The 17763-nt window shown below is 41.1% G+C and overlaps 1 protein-coding gene across 5 annotated transcripts in view; it reads right to left on the bottom strand.

Moving 5' to 3' along the window:
* LOC141272500 (uncharacterized) overlaps window positions 1-17763 on the bottom strand; it is a 312347-nt gene that overhangs the window by 4417 nt on the left and 290167 nt on the right. The gene's annotated exons all lie outside the window — the stretch shown is intronic.

The following is a 17763-nucleotide window of genomic DNA, read 5'->3' as shown; positions in this document are numbered from 1 at the left end:
GCCTTCAGATGACCCCAAAGATAAAAGTCTAAGGGGGTCAGATCGGGAGACCTTGGTGGCCATTCAATTGACCCACGACAACCAATCCACTTTCCAGGAAGCTGTTCATGTAGGAATGCTTGGACCCGACACCCGTATTGTGGTGGTGCACCATCTTGTTGGAAAAACTCAGGAAACGTGCCATCTTCAGTGCATAAAGAGGGCAACACATCATCATGCAGCAATATCAGATATCCAGTGGCATTGAGGTCTCCAATGATGAAGAATGGCCCCACTATCTTTTGTACCCCATATACCACACCATACCATCAAGATACGAGATGTGCAGCATCTGAAACAACGGATACTGGAAGCCTGTGCTAGCATTTCTTCTGCGGTGTTGCTATCAGTGTGTCAAGAGTGGGAGAAGAGGGTTGCATTGACAATCCAACACAATGGGCAGCACTTTGAACACATTTTATAAATGGTCATAAACTTGTAAAAAAATTCATGAAAGAATAAAGTTACGTTAAAACCAAGCACACCATTGTTTTTCTTATGAAATTCTCAATAAGTTTGAAGTGTCACATGACCCTCTTCCCAATGAAAAAAATAAAGTTGGATCCAAAATGGCCGCCTTCAAAATGGCCACCATGGTTACCACTCATCTGGAAAAGTTTCCCCCCTCCCATATACTAATGTTCCACAAACAGGAAATTGATATCACCAACCATTCCCATTTAATTTAGATGTATCCATATAAATGGCCCATCATGAAAAAGGTCTTAAGGCCGTCAACAATAAACTGCATGATCCAACGTATACACCTGAAAGTATTGATTTTATACTTAAATCTTTAGAGATGGTACTTAGAAATAACAACTTTCTATTTGGAGATTAATTTTATATCTAACAGAGGGGGATGGTGATGGGTGCTAATATCGCACCGGCTTGTGCAAATTTGATGATGTCTAACTTAGAGGAGGACCTTATCTATGTGTCCCACCACTTCAACCATGTGGTCAGGTGGTGGAGATACACAGATGACATCTTCCTCCTTTGGTCTTGTACTGTGACCGAATTGAATTCTTTCCATGAATTCTTGAATAGTCTAGATGCTGAAATTAAATTCACCTTGGTATACTCTGAAACTGAAATTCAATTTCTAGATGTGTTGGTTATGTACAATGAGGGAAACCTTTTACTAAATTATGAACTAAACCCACAGATAAGAATAACATTTTGAAATAAGAGAGTCACCACCCAAGAAAAAAAAAAAAATAGGGTTGCCCAATAGAATTGGTTGTGTTACAACATTTTGTGAAGAAAGTCCAGAATTGCCAACATTATTAACCCCTTAAGCCCCGCGGGTGGTTTGCACATTAATGACCGGGCCAATTTTTACAATTCTGACCACTGTCACTTTATGAGGTAATTACTCTGGAACGCTTCAACGGATCCCCCTGATTCTGAGATTGTTTTTTCGTGACATATTGTACTTCACGATTGTGGAAAAATTTCTTCGATATCACTTGCGTTTATTTGTGAAAAAAACGGAAATTTGGCGAAAATTTAGAAAACTTTGCAATTTTCAAAATTTTAATTTTTAAGCCCTGAAATCAGAGCGATATGTCACACAAAAGAGTTAATAAATAACATTTCCCACATGTCTACTTTACATCAGCACAATTTTGGAACCAAAATTTTTTTTTGTTAGAGAGCTATAAGGGTTAAAAGTTGACCAGCGATTTCTCATTTTTCCAACAAAATTTACAAAACCATTTTTTTAGGGACCACATCACATTTGAAGTGACTTTGAGGGGTCTTTATGACAGAAAATACCCAAAAGTGACACCATTCTAAAAACTGCACCCCTCAAGGTGCTCAAAACCACATTCAAGAACTTTATTAACCCTTCAGGTGCTTCACGGGAATTTTTTGAATGTGGAAGAAAAAAATGAACATTTAACTTTTTTCACAAAAATGTTACTTTAGACCCAATTTTTTTTATTTTCACAGGGGTAACAAGAAAAAATGGACCCCAAAATTTGTTGTGCAATTTCCCCTGGGCACGCAGATACCCAATATTTGGAGAAAAAACACTGTTTGGGCGCACGGCAGGGCTCGGAAGGGAAGGAGCGCCATTTGACTTTTTGATTGTAAAATTTGCTTGAATAATTAGCGGACGCCATGTTGTGTTTGGAGAGCCCCTGTGTGCCCAAACTTTGGAGCTCCCCCACAAGTGACCCCATTTTGGAAACTAGACCCCCCAAGGCACCTTTATAGATGCATAGTGAGCACTTGGAACCCCCAGGTGCTTCACAAATTGATTCGTAAAAATGAAAAAGTGAAAAAAAAAAACACTTTTTCATTTTTATGAATCAATTTGTGAAGCACCTGGGGTTCCAAGTGCTCACTATGAATCTAGATAGGTGCCTTGGGGGGTCTAGTTTCCAAAATGGGGTCACTTGTGGGGGAGCTCCAATGTTTGGGCACACAGGGACTCTCCAAATGCAACATGATATCCGCTAACAAATTGAATGGAAAATCGGCTCAAATTGTTAGCGGACACCACGTTGCGTTTGGAGAGCCCCTCTGTGCCCAAACTTTGGAGCTCCTCCACAAGTGACCCCATTTTGGAAACTAGACCCCCCAAGGCACCTATCTAGATTCATAGTGAGCACTTGGAACCCCAGGTGCTTCACAAATTGATTCATAAAAATGAAAAAGTGTTTTTTTTTCACTTTTTCATTTTTACGAATCAATTTGTGAAGCACCTGGGGGTTCCAAGTGCTCACTATGCATCTAGATAGGTGCCTTGGGGGGTCTAGTTTCCAAAATGGGGTCACTTGTGGGGGAGCTCCAATGTTTGGGCACACAGGGGTTTTCCAAACGCAGCATGGCGTCCGCTAACAATTTGAGCCGATTTTCCATTCAATTTGTTAGCGGACACCATGTCGCGTTTGGAGAGCCCGTGATGTGCCTAAACAGTGGAGCTCCCCCACAAGTGTCCCCATTTTGGAAACTATACCCCTCAAGGATTTTATTAAGGTGTATAGTGAACATTTTGAACCCAGAGGTACGGCACAGAATTTGTTTACATTAGGTCATCATATTGAATAAGTTGTCATTATTCTTGAGCGCAAGTGCTCGCTACTTGAGTTCGCATCGGGTACTCAGGTATGCACCATGTACAGCGTGTGCTCGAGTGACATGCTCGAGTCCCTGCTCCGCATGTTTCACGGTTATTAGACACCCAAAAAAAAACATGCGGGGATCGCTCGTGCATGGCAGGCAATCCCCGTAAAGTTTTTTGGCCGCGAAGCATATGGGGCAGAGACTCGAGCATGTCACTCAAATACCCACGATACTCAATGCATACCAGAGCACCCGATGCAAACTCAAGTAGCGAGCACTTGCTCTCAACACTAGTCGCCATATCGTCATCTTTTTTTCTTACTTTTGAAAAAAATCCCAACCCCAGCCCTAACCCTAGCACAACCCTAGCCCTAGCACAACCCTAGTCCCAGCACAACCCTAGCCTCAGCACAACCCTAGCCCCAGCACAACCCTAGCCCCAGCACAACCCTAGCCCCAGCACAACCCTAGCCCCAGCACAACCCTAGCCCCAGCACAGCCCTAGCCCCAAACCCAGCCCTAACCCTAGCCCAATCCTAACCCAAGAGTTTATTTTTGACGCTGTTCCTTGTGCGGTATAAGTGATTAGACGACTTTATTCTTCGGGTCGGTGTGATTACAGCAATGCCAGAATCATATGGGGTTTTTATGACTGACAGCTGTCACACACTAAAAGACGCATTTTTTGTAAAATCTAGTTTTTGCATCGCCATATTTTGAGAGCTATAATTTTTCCAGATTTTGGCAGACAGTCATGTAACGGCTCGTTTTTTGCGGGATGACTTGACGTGGTTATTGGTGCCATTTTCAGGCACGTGACATTTTTTGATCGCTTTCTATTCCGATTTTTGGAGGCAGAATAAACAAAAAACAACAATTCAGGAATTGTTTTTTTTTTTTTTTTTTTAAATTCTGTTCCGCGTGTGGTAAAATTGATGAGGTAGCTTTATTCTTCGGGTCAGTACGTTTACAGCGGTACCACATTTATATCATTTTTCTATGTTTTGGCGCTTATACACAATAAAAGCAATTTTATAGAAAAAAATAGTTTTTAGCATTGCTTTATTCTGAGAGCTATAACTTTTTTATTTTTCGGCTGATGGAGCTGTATGGCGGCTTGTTTTTTGCGGGACGAGATGACGTTTTCAGCGGTATCATTTTTATTTATATGCGTCTTTTTGATCGCGTGTTATTCCACTTTTTGTTTGGCGGTATGGTGATAAAGCATTGTTTTTTGCTTCGTTTTTTTTTTTTTACCGTGTTCACTGAAGGGGTTAACTAGTGGGACAGTTTTATAGGTCAGGTTGTTCCGGACGCGGCGATACCAAATATGTGTACTTTTATTGTTTTTTTTTTTATAATAATATTTATTGATGGGTACATTATATTTTTATTTTTGGTGGATTATTTTTTTTATTTTTTTTTTATATTTTTGCAAATTTTTTTTTTATTTTTTTTTCCACTTTCACACAGTTTATACACTTTATTACTTTGTCCCACTCTGGGACTTTCACTTTTTTTTCTCTGATCGCCTGCATGGCACAGGAATGCAGCACCATCCCTATGCCATGCAAGCTGTCAGAAATGCACAGTGTGAAGATTGCTTGGAGATGCACTGCGCATGTCCAAGCAATCTTCCTGCTGTCTGGTGACCCGGATGTTGTCATGACGACATCGGGTCGTCATGGCAACACCCGGGAAGCCTTTGCAGACTGCGCTGGAAGCCGGAAGAGGAGGTGAGTATCGGCGATCACCTCCCCTTGCCCCCGCAATGCCGCGATCGACTTCGATCGCAGCATCGCGGGGGTTAATGTGCTGGGAGCGGTGCAGGACCGCTCCCTGCACATAGTACCGGGTGTCAGCTGTGACAATTAGCTGACACCCGGCGGCGATCGCGCCCGCACAGCCTGTGTGCGCGCGCGATCGCCATGACATACTAATACGGGTCTGGCTCTTAAGTCCCAGGGCACAGACGCGTATTAGTACGGCAAATGTTGTTAAGGGGTTAAACATCACTGGTTGATATTAGGCAAATGTTTGCCTGAAGTCCTAGAACATAAAAATCCCCCTCTATTTTCCTATAAATGAGCCAAAAATATCAAGGATAGATTGGTAGCCTCAGACATTGGCTCTATACACGTTAGCTATTACACATCTGAGGCATGCGCCTATGAATATACTGATCTGATGTCACTGCATTGACTGGCGCGGACATGTGCACTAAGTTGACCTTCTCAAAAATGGCCGGTCTTTTCGGCTTTATGCTCATGTGCCGGTATTCAGAGCTTTCTGTCCTGTTTCCCTACTTCCTGTGAATCTCTGATGTGCGGTGATGATCGTTAGATGCTGTTGCTAGTTTCCGGCATACCGGGGAGAGCGATGTTATTTGATATAACTAGGCACATGTGTCTTTTGATTAGTAATTCACATTTTTTAAATCTTACACTATGGATGATGTGGCTCTTTTACGGTTTAAATGCATCCGTGTGATCTGCTTGTATTCGCCTGAATTTCACTGTGGGTTATATTGAACCACTATGTACAGTGGATACGGAAAGTATTCAGACCCCTTTCAATTTTTCACTCTTTGTTTCATTACAGCCATTTGGTAAATTCTAAAAAGTTCATTTTTTTCCTCATTATAGTACACTCTGCACCCCATCTTGACTGAAAAAAAACAGAAATTTGTAGAAATTTTTGCAAATTTATTAAAAAAGAAAAACTGAAATATCACATGGTCATAAGTATTCAGACCCCTTGCTCAGTATTGAGTAGAAGCCCCTTTTGAGCTAGTACAGCCATGAGTCTTCTTGGGAATGATGCAACAAGTTTTTCACACCTGGATTTGGGGATCCTCTGCCATTCTTCCTTGCAGATCCTCTCCAGTTCCATCAGGTTGGATGGTGAACGTTGGTGGACAGCCATTTTCAGGTCTCTCCAGAGATGCTCAATTGGGTTTAGGTCAGGGCTCTGGCTGGGCCAGTCAAGAATGGCCACAGAGTTGTTCTGAAGCCACTCCTCTGTTATTTTAGCTGTGTGCTTAGGGCCATTGTCTTGTTGGAAGGTGAACCTTCAGCCAAGTTTGAGGTCCAGAGCACTCTGGAAGAGGTTTTCATCCAGGATATCTCTGTACTTGGCCACATTCATGTTTCCTTCAATTGCAACCAGTCGTCCGGTCCCTGCAGCTGAAAAAACACCCCCATAGCATGATGCTGCCACCACCATGTTTCACTGTTGGGATTGTATTGGGGAGCAACACAGCTGGACTCCAATGAAGGAGTAGAACCATCTCAAGGAAATGGACAGCATGTGACTTAAATATGAGTGGCTGAGCAAAGGGTCTGAATACTTTTTAGAATTTACCAAATGGCTGCAATGAAACAAAGAGTGAAAAATTTAAAAGGGTCTGAATACTTTCCGTACCCACTGTACACAACACATCATACTACCACAACCTCCTTGTGATTGTGGTAGTATGATTTGTGATCCCCACCATCATCTGCCTGTAATATTTTTTTCAACTGAGACTTTGTATGTTGACATTCACAAAAGGATTAATTTGTATCTAACTAGATGCAGAGAAACAATGTTACTGAATTTCGAGGTTGAAGGAATGTGAAAGGATTGGTGATCACTCCTGCGATGGATATTACCGCTCTAGTGCACGTCTAAGAAACTGACGAAGAAATCATAATCTGAGTGCTGTACTCTGCTATCTTCATCACTCCAAAAGATGTTGAATTGACGGATAGGAAGCAGGTTTCACCACCAAACACCTCCATAATGGTCGCTCAGGACCCCTGTTATAGCAATCATGGGTGGTGTCAGGAATTTATGATCCCAAATATCACAGAAACCACCCACAGTCATCTATGGAGCGAACAGCTCTCTGCTGCCCCCTATCGTCCGGACAATTACACGATTGGCCAATGATCAACCGAGGAGATCACAGGCTGTTCTCACTAATTAGTTATCGGAAAGATAACAGTAAGCGTATGGCATACACACCTCCGGATTCCAACGCATGGAATATGTGTATATACCGCCGTAAGATCACTGCTGATTCCACGATAACCCAAGAAAGACTATTAACTACCACCACCAATCTGTTTTTCCGGCCGATTGGGAGCCGTTTCAGGTAGCATGCGGCTTCCGAGGGAGGCATGATTACAGAACAGAACAAACAGAACTATTAAATATTATATTTAATCCAAAGGGAGGGAGTGTTTACCAAAAAATATACAAAAGATTTTACAAAGGAGACAAAACAATACAGCATATACAGTCACAGAAAATAAAAGGGATTAACAGAAGAACTTACTATACCGATCGCAGAGACGATTCACTTTAGCTGAAGGAGAGCACTTCGATTGGCCGTTACGTGAACGGGGTCCCTGCATACATACACGGATATGTATCTCTCAGCACGAATGCAGATCATAATTTGGCTTGATCTTTTATCAGTCCCCTGAGTCCCACCCACACACTCACCTGTGATGACCTCCATGGGCCAGGATGTGGGCTGGTCTCAGCCCTTCATAATTTTATGAAATACCCAACTTAAGAGATTACTCCTCTCCAGATGGTCTTAGAAGTTGGAGATTGACGCCATATTTATTATTGGGATTTTATCTTTCCTTAGAGATGTGAGAGCAGGAGATACTTTATCTATCCTGACTCCATTTTGATTTTTGTATGTGTATCTTCTGCTTACCAGAATGGAATTTGAGTCAGTAGGTGTGTGTGAGATAAGGGGTCCCTCAGGAATGTCTTTGTCTAGAGACATAAGGAAGAAACGAAAGTAGAAAGTGAGAGATTCCTAAAATCTAAAAGCTGGGTATAGACAGAATTACCTTTAGCCAATGAGATGTATGTATGCTAATGTCAGCACATATGTAGAGATAAGCTGAGCCAATTATATTGTTACCTTGTGTGACTATTAATAACTTATATAAGTGACCTATTGTGTAATAAAACCAGGATCTGCCCTGATGCTCAATTTATCAGACGTGGTTCTTCCGTGCACGTATTTGAATTTTACAATTTAATTTGGAACATGCACAAAGTCTCAGAACGTCTCACATTATGTGGCAACAACAGAGATCAAACATGACCTTCAAACCACATATCCAAGCCCTTTGCACTTCCTGACGATTCCAACTCAAAAATATCTCCCGGATCCGCACATTCCTCAATCATGAATCTGCAAAAACACTAGTGCACGCCCTCATCATCTCCTGCCTCGACTCCTGCAACCTCCTGCTCTGTGGCCTCCCTTCTAACACTCTCGCACCCCTCCAATCTATCCTAAACTCTGCTGCCCGACAATTACAATTCACCACGCCTCCTGACGAAGCCGGAAGGCGAAACGCGCGTCGAGGCTATTGCAAGGTCCCCAAGCGCACTCTGCTCCATTGACAGCATGTTACAAGGTAACTTTAACCTTCTCTTTGGATTTGAGCCCTAGACAAGGACGTACTAGATACAGGACCAGGTTACACCCATTTTATGACTGATTTGGTACACATTTAGCCGTTTCAGTATAGATCAGCAATACACTGGTTAATGTAATCTATTACTTTGTACAATTACTAGGATACTCTATAAATTTGAAATTTAATTACAAATACATGTGGTCTTCTATGTTACCATATATGCATTGATTGGGACTTTGTGTCTCTCCCCGTTTTTTCACTATCGTAATTTCCTCACATCTTTTACCATAGTGCTTTAGCAGTCTTTCTCACCCCATTTTTCATATAATTCTTTTTGTCTTTTGTATTTATATAATGTTGAATAAAATTTATTACTTTTTCATAAAACTGAGCCCTCAGTTTTCTTGATTTTCCGTTTGTCTTCAATTTGATGCTATGACAATATACCATTATACAGTGCTGGCCAAAAGTATTGGCACCCCTGCAATTCTGTCAGATAATACGCAGTTTCTTCCTGAAAATGATTGCAATCACAAATTCTTTGGTATTATTATCTTCATTTAATTTGCTTGCAAGGAAAAAACACAAAAGAGAATGAAGCAAAAATCAAATCATTGATCATTTCACACAAAACTCCAAAAAAGGGCCGGACAAAAGTATTGGCACCCTCAGCCTAATACTTGGTTGCACAACCTTTAGCCAAAATAACTGCGAACAACCGCTTCCGGTAACCATCAATGAGTTTCTTACAATGCTCTGCTGGAATTGTAGACCATTCTTCTTTGGCAAACTGCTCCAGGTTCCTGATATTTGAAGGGTGTCTTCTCCAAACTGCCATTTTGAGATCTCTCCACAGGTGTTCTATGGGATTTAGGTCTGGACTCATTGCTGGCCACCTTAGAAGTCTTCAGTGCTTTCTCTCAAACCATTTTATAGTGCTTTTGGAAGTGTGTTTTGGGTCATTGTCCTGCTGGAAGACCCATGACCTCTGAAGGAGACCCATCTTTCTCACACTGGGCCCTACATTATGCTGCAAAATTTGTTGGTAGTCTTCAGACTTCATAATGCCATGCACACGGTCAAGCAGTCCAGTGCCAGAGGCAGCATAGCAACCCCAAAACATCAGGGAACCTCCGCCATGTTTGACTGTAGGGACCGTGTTCTTTTCTTTGAATGCCTCTTTTTTCTTCCTGTACACTCTATGTTGATGCTTTTTCCCAAAAAGCTCTACTTTTGTCTCATCTGACCAGAGAACATTCTTCCAAAACGTTTTAGGCTTTCTCAGGTAAGTTTTGGCAAACTCCAGCCTGGCTTTTTTATGTCTCGGGGTAAGAAGTGGTGTCTTCCTGGGTATCCTACCATACAGTCCATTTTCATTCAGACGTCGACGGATAGTATGGGCTGACACTGTTGTACCCTCGGACTGCAGGGCAGCTTGAACTTGTTTGGATGTTAGTCGAGGTTCTTTATCCACCATCCGCACAATCTTGCGTTGAAATCTCTCGTCAGTTTTTCTTTTCCGTCCACATCTAGGGAGGTTAGCCACAGTGCCATGGGCTTTAAACTTCTTGATGACACTGCGCACGGAAGACACAGGAACATTCAGGTCTTTGGAGATGGACTTGTAGCCTTGAGATTGCTCATGCTTCCTCACAATTTGGTTTCTCAAGTCCTCAGACAGTTCTTTGGTCTTCTTTCTTTCCTCCATGCTCAATGTGGTACACACAAGGACACAGGACAGAGGTTGAGTCAACTTTAATCCATGTTAACTGGCTGCCAGTGTGATTTAGTTATTGCCAACACCTGTTAGGTGCCACAGGTAAGTTACAGGTGCTGTTAATTACACCAATTACAGAAGCATCACATGATTTTTCAAAGGGTGCCAATACTTTTGTCCACCCCCTTTTTTACGTTTGGTGTGGAATTATATCCAATTTGGCTTTAGGACAATTCTTTTTGCGTTTTTTTCATTATAGACAAATTAAAATGAAGAGAATAAGATCAAAGAATTTGTGATTGCAATCATTTTCAGGAAGAAACTGAGTATTATCTGACAGAATTGCAGGGGTGCCAATACTTTTGGCCAGCACTGTATATACTTATTAGCTGGGGTATATTTAACAGTGAATCTTTTTTCTTTTTTTGGTATTCTATTGATTTTGGGATTGATTCCACTTTTCTAAGTGGTATCTTTATAGGTTTATATGTCCCCCCGCTATTCTCTGGCCTCTGCTCTCTGTCAATCGCTTCACTGGCTCCCCATTGCCAAGAGACTCCAGTTCAAAACCCTAATCTTGGCTTACAAAGCCATCCACAACCAGTCTCCTCCATACGTTTGTAACCTATTCTCCTGGTACTTACCTGCACACAACCTCCGATCCTCACAAGATCTCCTTCTCTACTCCCCTCTTATCTCCTCTGCCCACAATCGCATACAAGATTTCTCCCGTGCATCCCCCCTACTCTGGAACTCTCTACCCCAACATATCAAACATTCGCCTACCGTGGAAGCCTTCAAAAGGAACCTGAAGGCCCACCTCTTCCAACAAGCCTACAATCCGCAGTAACCACCGCTCCACTCCACCGCTGCACGACCAGCTCTACCCTCACCTACTGTATCCTCACCCATCCCTTATAGACTGTGAGCCTTCGCGGGCAGGGTCCCCTCTCCTCCTGTACCAGTCGCCGTTATGTTTTCTTCAAGATTATTGTAATTGTTTTTGCTATGTATACCCCTTCTTCACATGTAAAGCGCCATGGAATAAATGGCGCTATAATAATAAATAATAATAATAATGACCCAGCTGCTGTCAGTTATCTTTGCACTGTTGATTTACTGCTCATCGGCAGGGTGCACAGATATGAAAAAATATGCATGTTGTTCCCCAATTAGCCCTGCCGCTAAAAATATATGTCTCATGACAATCAGATTTATAGAAATTCCCCTATTCTATATTTTATTTCAGTGTCTCTGCGTCCAGCAGATGCTTGGGGATTAAAGGAATGTGCAAATGTGAAGGACAATGCTATTCTAATGAGTGTGATATATTCCCTTCGATCCTTAACAAGATGTTTCCTATCTAAGTTTTATACTCTTATCTATACGCAATACATATCTTCGTTCAATGGGATAGGAGAGGGAACGACGGATTTGGTATAAGGTCCTCTGTTACTGAGGCTATCTTTGCCCCTGCAATTTCATGTGGCGTAGAGATGTTAATATCTTCTATGATACATATTTCTATGACAGGTGGTCAAAGCAATCTTTCATTCATTACTTATACTGAGAGTAGGAGATAAATGTTCTCAATGGCCCACTACAGTAAACATCTCCAATAAACACCTAACATTTTGAGGATGGCATTTCTGAGCCATTTTTACTAAACATTGCGGTATTGCACTATACAGTGCAAGTAATCAGAAGAATGCAGGTTCAGGTCACTGAGGGGCACTAAAACAGAGTAAAAATTAAAACACTGATTAAAAATATGTGAATCCAGCTGAAGGGAGAGGTTAAAGACTGGTTAGAAAGCTCAGCATGATCTTTCTGTGTCTCACTCTGCTTCTCAGTCCTCCTCTCTTCACATATCACTGGTCTTGAGAAGAGGAATTCAAGCTTTTTTTTTTTTTTAAATCTCAATGGAGAGTTCCAGTTGGCAGGGGGGAAAAGGTGGCTCATAAGTGGAGAAAAAAAAATTCTCATAAGATATATTACAAAGCTTCTTATATTTGCTTTGTTATGGTAAATATTTATACTTTGCTTATTATTTAGACAACTCATATATCTTTGATAATTTTGTATTTTTGTATTAGCTTTATAAGTGTTATTTATAAAAGCAATAAAACAGGGTGTTGTCTCTGATATAGAGGTGTGTTTCTGTTAAGTTTTCTTTGTTACATAAGGCATAGCAGCTGGGTTTTCAAAGAATTCAACAGTTTCCATGATTTATGACCTTGTTATTCCCAACTAACATAGTTTCTCCGTTAGGTAATGTAAAGCCTGTAAAGACATTACCCTTTTCAATAAAGACTTGTGGCTGGGCATCTGTGAGCAGACAAGCCTGGTACACAGACAGAACTGGTTGTGTTTCTCTTGTCTCCAATCGATCGACTCCCTGATTTGATCAAAACTGGCAAACGTGTGAAACCTTTTGAGTTTCTGCTAAAACTTTGAATTCAGGTTTCCATATCAGCTTGTATTATTGATATATACAGTGCTGGCCAAAAGTATTGGCACCCCTGCAATTCTGTCAGATAATACTCAGTTTCTTCCTGAAAATGATTGCAATCACAAATTCTTTGGTATTATTATCTTCATTTAATTTGTCTTCAATGAAAAAAACACAAAAAGAATTGTCCTAAAGCCGAATTGGATATAATTCCACACCAAACCTAAAAAAGGGGGTGGACAAAAGTATTGGCACTGTTTGAAAAATCATGTGATGCTTCTGTAATTGGTGTAATTAACAGCACCTGTAACTTACCTGTGGCACCTAACAGGTGTTGGCAATAACTTAATCACACTTGCAGCCAGTTAACATGGATTAAAGTTGACTCAACCTCTGTCTTGTGTCCTTGTGTGAACCACAATGAGCATGGAGAAAAGAAAGAAGACCAAAGAACTGTCTGAGGACTTGAGAAACCAAATTGTGAGGAAGCACAAGGAGTATTATCTGACAGAATTGCAGGGGTGCCAATACTTTTGGCCAGCACTGTACAATGTCTGGTGAAAGTATAATTCTCTTGCATAACCACACAGAGATATCACTCTTTGCTGGCAGGGTGGTGTCATCTGCACTTGTCAGATTGCTAATGGCTCCTCCATCTATGTTCATCCCAACATGGGAATCATCTACAGTAAGTCCAGCTTCCTCATAATTACCTCTGCATAGAAAAGAGAGGAGTCTTAGAAGAGCGGCAGGATCCAGTGTTGGGATGGAATCTCGGGATAATGTAACTGGAAACTGTAATGTCCACATTGCTGGACCATTCGTTATGGTGCTATTTAGTAAGTTCTTTTGGACACTTTATAATTTTATATACTGGTTTTAATTATTTCTGCTATTTTTACCCCTTCACGAATTTTGACGTTCCAATACGTCATGGTCTGATAGGGGTCCTCAACCAATGATGTATAGATGCGTCATGGAGATCATGCGCGACTCAGAAGCTGTGCCCGCACGATCGTCGGCCGTGACCAGGCTCTCACAGCCAGGAGCGGTGGCCGTACTGCCTCTGGACATTTAACCCCCAAAATGTCGTAATCGACATCGATCACAATATTTAGTAGGCTGGGATAGGGAGGGGGCTCCCTCTTCTGTCGGATTGGCGCCACTGCAACATCACCCTATGGGCCTGTTTGGGTCACCAATCTACGGACAGCATGTTCTAAGAGGCTTTTGTCAGTGCAACACTGACAGGTATAATGCATTGCAATGCTGGAGCACTGCAACGCATTATACCAGCAATCACAGACATGAAAGTTAGTCCCATAGAGGGACTAAGGAAAAAAAAATTAAAACAATATTTAAAAAAAACAAACATAAAATAATAATGTTTAAAAAAATATTATACCTATAAATGCGTATTTTTATATTAAAACAAAAATAAACAAAGTACACATATTTGGTATCGCCAAATACATAACCCCTTCAGTGAATACCATAAAAAAAAAAAAAAAAAAAAGGCAAAGAACGATGCTTTTTCATGATACCGCCGAACAAAAAGTGGAATAAAACGCGATCAAAAAGACAAATAAATGTAAATCTAAATGGTATCTCTGAAAACGACATAAAAAAATCCGCCGTACAGCTCCATCAGGGCAAAAATAAAACAGCTATAGCTCTCAGAATAAAGCGATGCAAAAATAATTTTTTTCTATATAATAGTTTTTATTGTGTAAAAGCGCAAAAACACCACAAGGTGAAGGGATGAAAAAAAAACAAAACACAAATCTCTGAATTGTTGGTTTTTGTTCATTCCGCCTTCCAAAAAGCAGAATAGAAAGGAATAAAAAAAAAATGTTATGTGCCCAAAAATGGTACGAATTAAAACATCAACTTGTCCCAAAAAAAAACAAGCCCGCACGTGACTGTCGGACGAAATCTAGAAAAATTATAGCTATTAAAATAAGGCGATGCAACCAAACATAAAAACCCCATATAAATCTGGTATTTCTGTAATCGCACCGACCCGAAGAATAAAGTCACTTAATCACTTATACCACACGAAGAACGGCGAAAAAAATAAATAAAATCAATTATTCACCTGCTGTTGATTGGTTCTTTGTTCCTCCCAAAGATCGCAGTAAGGCTCAGCTCACATTTATCCTGCGCTCTACGCTGAGCGCTTACACCAGGGTTTCCGTGTAAATCTCAAAAATACGTGATTCAGACGGAACCCCCGGAGGAAGATTCCCTATAATGAGGCAGATGGAGGCAGTGTGGACGCCGTCTGTCCTGTGATCCGCCGGCGTCCGTCTTTTTAGACGTGCATAAAAGCATGGTCGGCGACAGTTTTGTGCACTTCTGAAATGAAGGACAACGCTGAACAGAGGCCAGACGGAGTCCAGAGTAACTCTGCTGCCTCATTATAGAGAATGGATCCCCCCGGGGTTTCATCTGAATCACATTACTCAGAGATTAAGGTCAGGGACACACTGCCGTATGAATCGTGCAATGATCGCATCGCACTGAACGGACTGGCTGGCACCTCTCCTGACCTGAGCATGACAGTATGATGGATTTCTATACAGCTGTCAAGCTCAGGTCAGAGAGGTGCCGGCCAATACGCAAGAGAAATAAGGCCATGTGTTTCTGCCCTTAGATGGAATCCCCAAAGTAAGTGCTCAGCGTAGAGCGGAGGATAAATGTGATCCAAAATGTTCTCAATAAAAGTTTCAATTCTGTCCACAAACAAAGCCCCCACTAAGGTCCATCATCTATTAACAGAAATATAGGGGGCTTCCACGTTACTAGTAGTACAAAGGCTCTAGAAAAGCGCTATGGCTCCTCGCGCCCAAAAAGAAATCCAGCGAGAGGTGTAATTTCCAAAAAGGGGTCACTTGAGGGGGGGATTCTGCTCTTCTGCACTTAGGGGCTTTGTAGATGGAGTCTCCAAACTATTCTACGATAATTTGTTCTCCAAGAGTCAAATAGCGCTCCGTCCCTCCCGAGTCTCGCCGTGTTGCTAAGCAGTACTGTACAGCCACATATGGGGTATTCAGCAGAAATTGTGGGACTAATTTTTGTGCCATTTTTACCCATTTCCCAGTGTAACAATGTAAATTCTGGGGTTAAAACTACATTTGTGGTAAAAATGTAATTATTTTTAATTCATCACTCAATGGTATAAAATGCTGTGACCAATCTGTGACGTTACTATGATCACTGCACCCCTAGATGATTTCATTGAGAGGTGTAGGTTTGTAAAATGGGGTCACATATGGGGGTTTCTGTTGTCTGTTCTGACACCTCATGGGATCTCCCAGTAGGTCATGGCACCCTCAAACTATAACAGTAAAATCTGAACTCCAATATTGCACTCCTTCCCTTTGGAGCTTTGCACTGTGCCTGAAAAGTAGTTTTCGACCACATATGGTGCATCAGTGTACTCAGGAGACACTGAGTAAAATATTTTGTGGTCCATTTTCTGCTATTATCACTTTTGAAAATTAAGAACTCTGTGCCCAAGTAACATTTTATTGGAAAAAATGAAAATTTTCCATTGACTCAATGTTACACAATTCTGTGAATCGTTTGAGGGTTAAAAATGCTCACTACTCCACTAAATGAATACCTCAACAGGTGTATCCCAAAAATGGGGTCATTTGTGGGGGTTTCGGCTGTTTTGGCATGTCTTCAAATGTGACATGGCATCTGCAACCTATTTCCAGCCAAAATTGCACTCCAGAATTCAATTGAGGCTCCTTATGTGCGCCCAAAAAGTAGTTTTCCACCATATATGGGGCATCAGTGTACTCAGGAGAAATTTTACAACAAATTGTATGCTCCATTTTCTCCTGTTAACCTCTTGAAAATGAAAAATTTGGGTCTAAAGCTAGATTTTTGCTTGAAAAATGTATTTTTTTCATTTTCAAGGCTCAACGCTGTTCACCACACCTCTAGATAAGTTTCCATAATGGGGTCACTTGTGGGGGGTTTCCATTATTTAGGCATATCAGGGGCTCTCCAAATGCAACATGGCGTCCACTCTTGATTCCCGCCAATATTGCGTTCAAAAAGTCAAATGGCGCTGCTTCCCTTCTGAGTCCTGCCATGCACCCAAACAGTAGTTTTCCACCACGTATGGGGTATCGGCATACTAAGGAAAAATTGCACAACAAGTTGTATGGTCCATTTTCTCCTGTTAAGCTTTTGAAAATGAAAAATTTGGGTCTAAAGCAACATTTTTGCTGGAAAAATGTATTTTTTCATTTTCACGGCTCAACGCTGTTCACCGCACCTCTAGATCAGTTTCCATAATGGTGTCCCTTGTGGGGGGTTTCCACTATTTAGGCACATCTGGGGCTCTCCAAATGCAACATGGCGTCCACTCTTCATTCCTGCCAATATTGCGTTCAAAAAGTCAAACGGTGCGCCTTCCCTTGTGAGCCCTGCCATGCACCCAAACAGTAGTTTTCCACCACATATGGGATATCGGCGTACTAAGGAGAAATTGCACAACAAATTCTATGGTTCATTTTCTCATGTTACCCTTGTGAACATATAAGATTTGGGGCTAAATGAACATTTTTTTTGTGGGAAAAATCAAAATGTTCATTTTTTACTTCCACATTACTTTAGTTCCTGTGAAGCACCTGAAGGGTTAATAAACTTCTTGAATGTGGTTTTGAGCACCTTGAGGGGTGCAGTTTTTAGAATGGTGTCACTTTTGGGTATTATCTGTCATACGTCAAAGTCACTTCCAATGTGATGTGGCCCCTAAAAAATTGGTTTTGTAAATTTTGTTGGAAAAATGATAAATTACTGATCAATTTTTAAACTTTTAAAATTTCCTAACAAAAAAAAAAGTTTCAGAAATTGTGCTGATGTAAAGTGTACATATGGTATATGTTACTTATTAACTCCTTTTGTAAGGCATGACTTACTGATTTAAGGATATAAAAATATTGTATATTGTGAAATTTTCAACATTTTTGCCAAAATTCTGATATTTTCACAAATAACTGCAAAATAATTTGAGCTAAATC

Source organism: Phyllobates terribilis, unplaced genomic scaffold (assembly GCF_046119375.1).
Source record: "Phyllobates terribilis strain yellow unplaced genomic scaffold, ASM4611937v1 Scaffold_1__5_contigs__length_1240528914, whole genome shotgun sequence".
NCBI lineage: Eukaryota > Metazoa > Chordata > Amphibia > Anura > Dendrobatidae > Phyllobates > Phyllobates terribilis.
The sequence above is the reverse complement of the archived record's forward strand: the minus strand, read 5'-3'. Positions and strand labels throughout refer to the sequence as shown.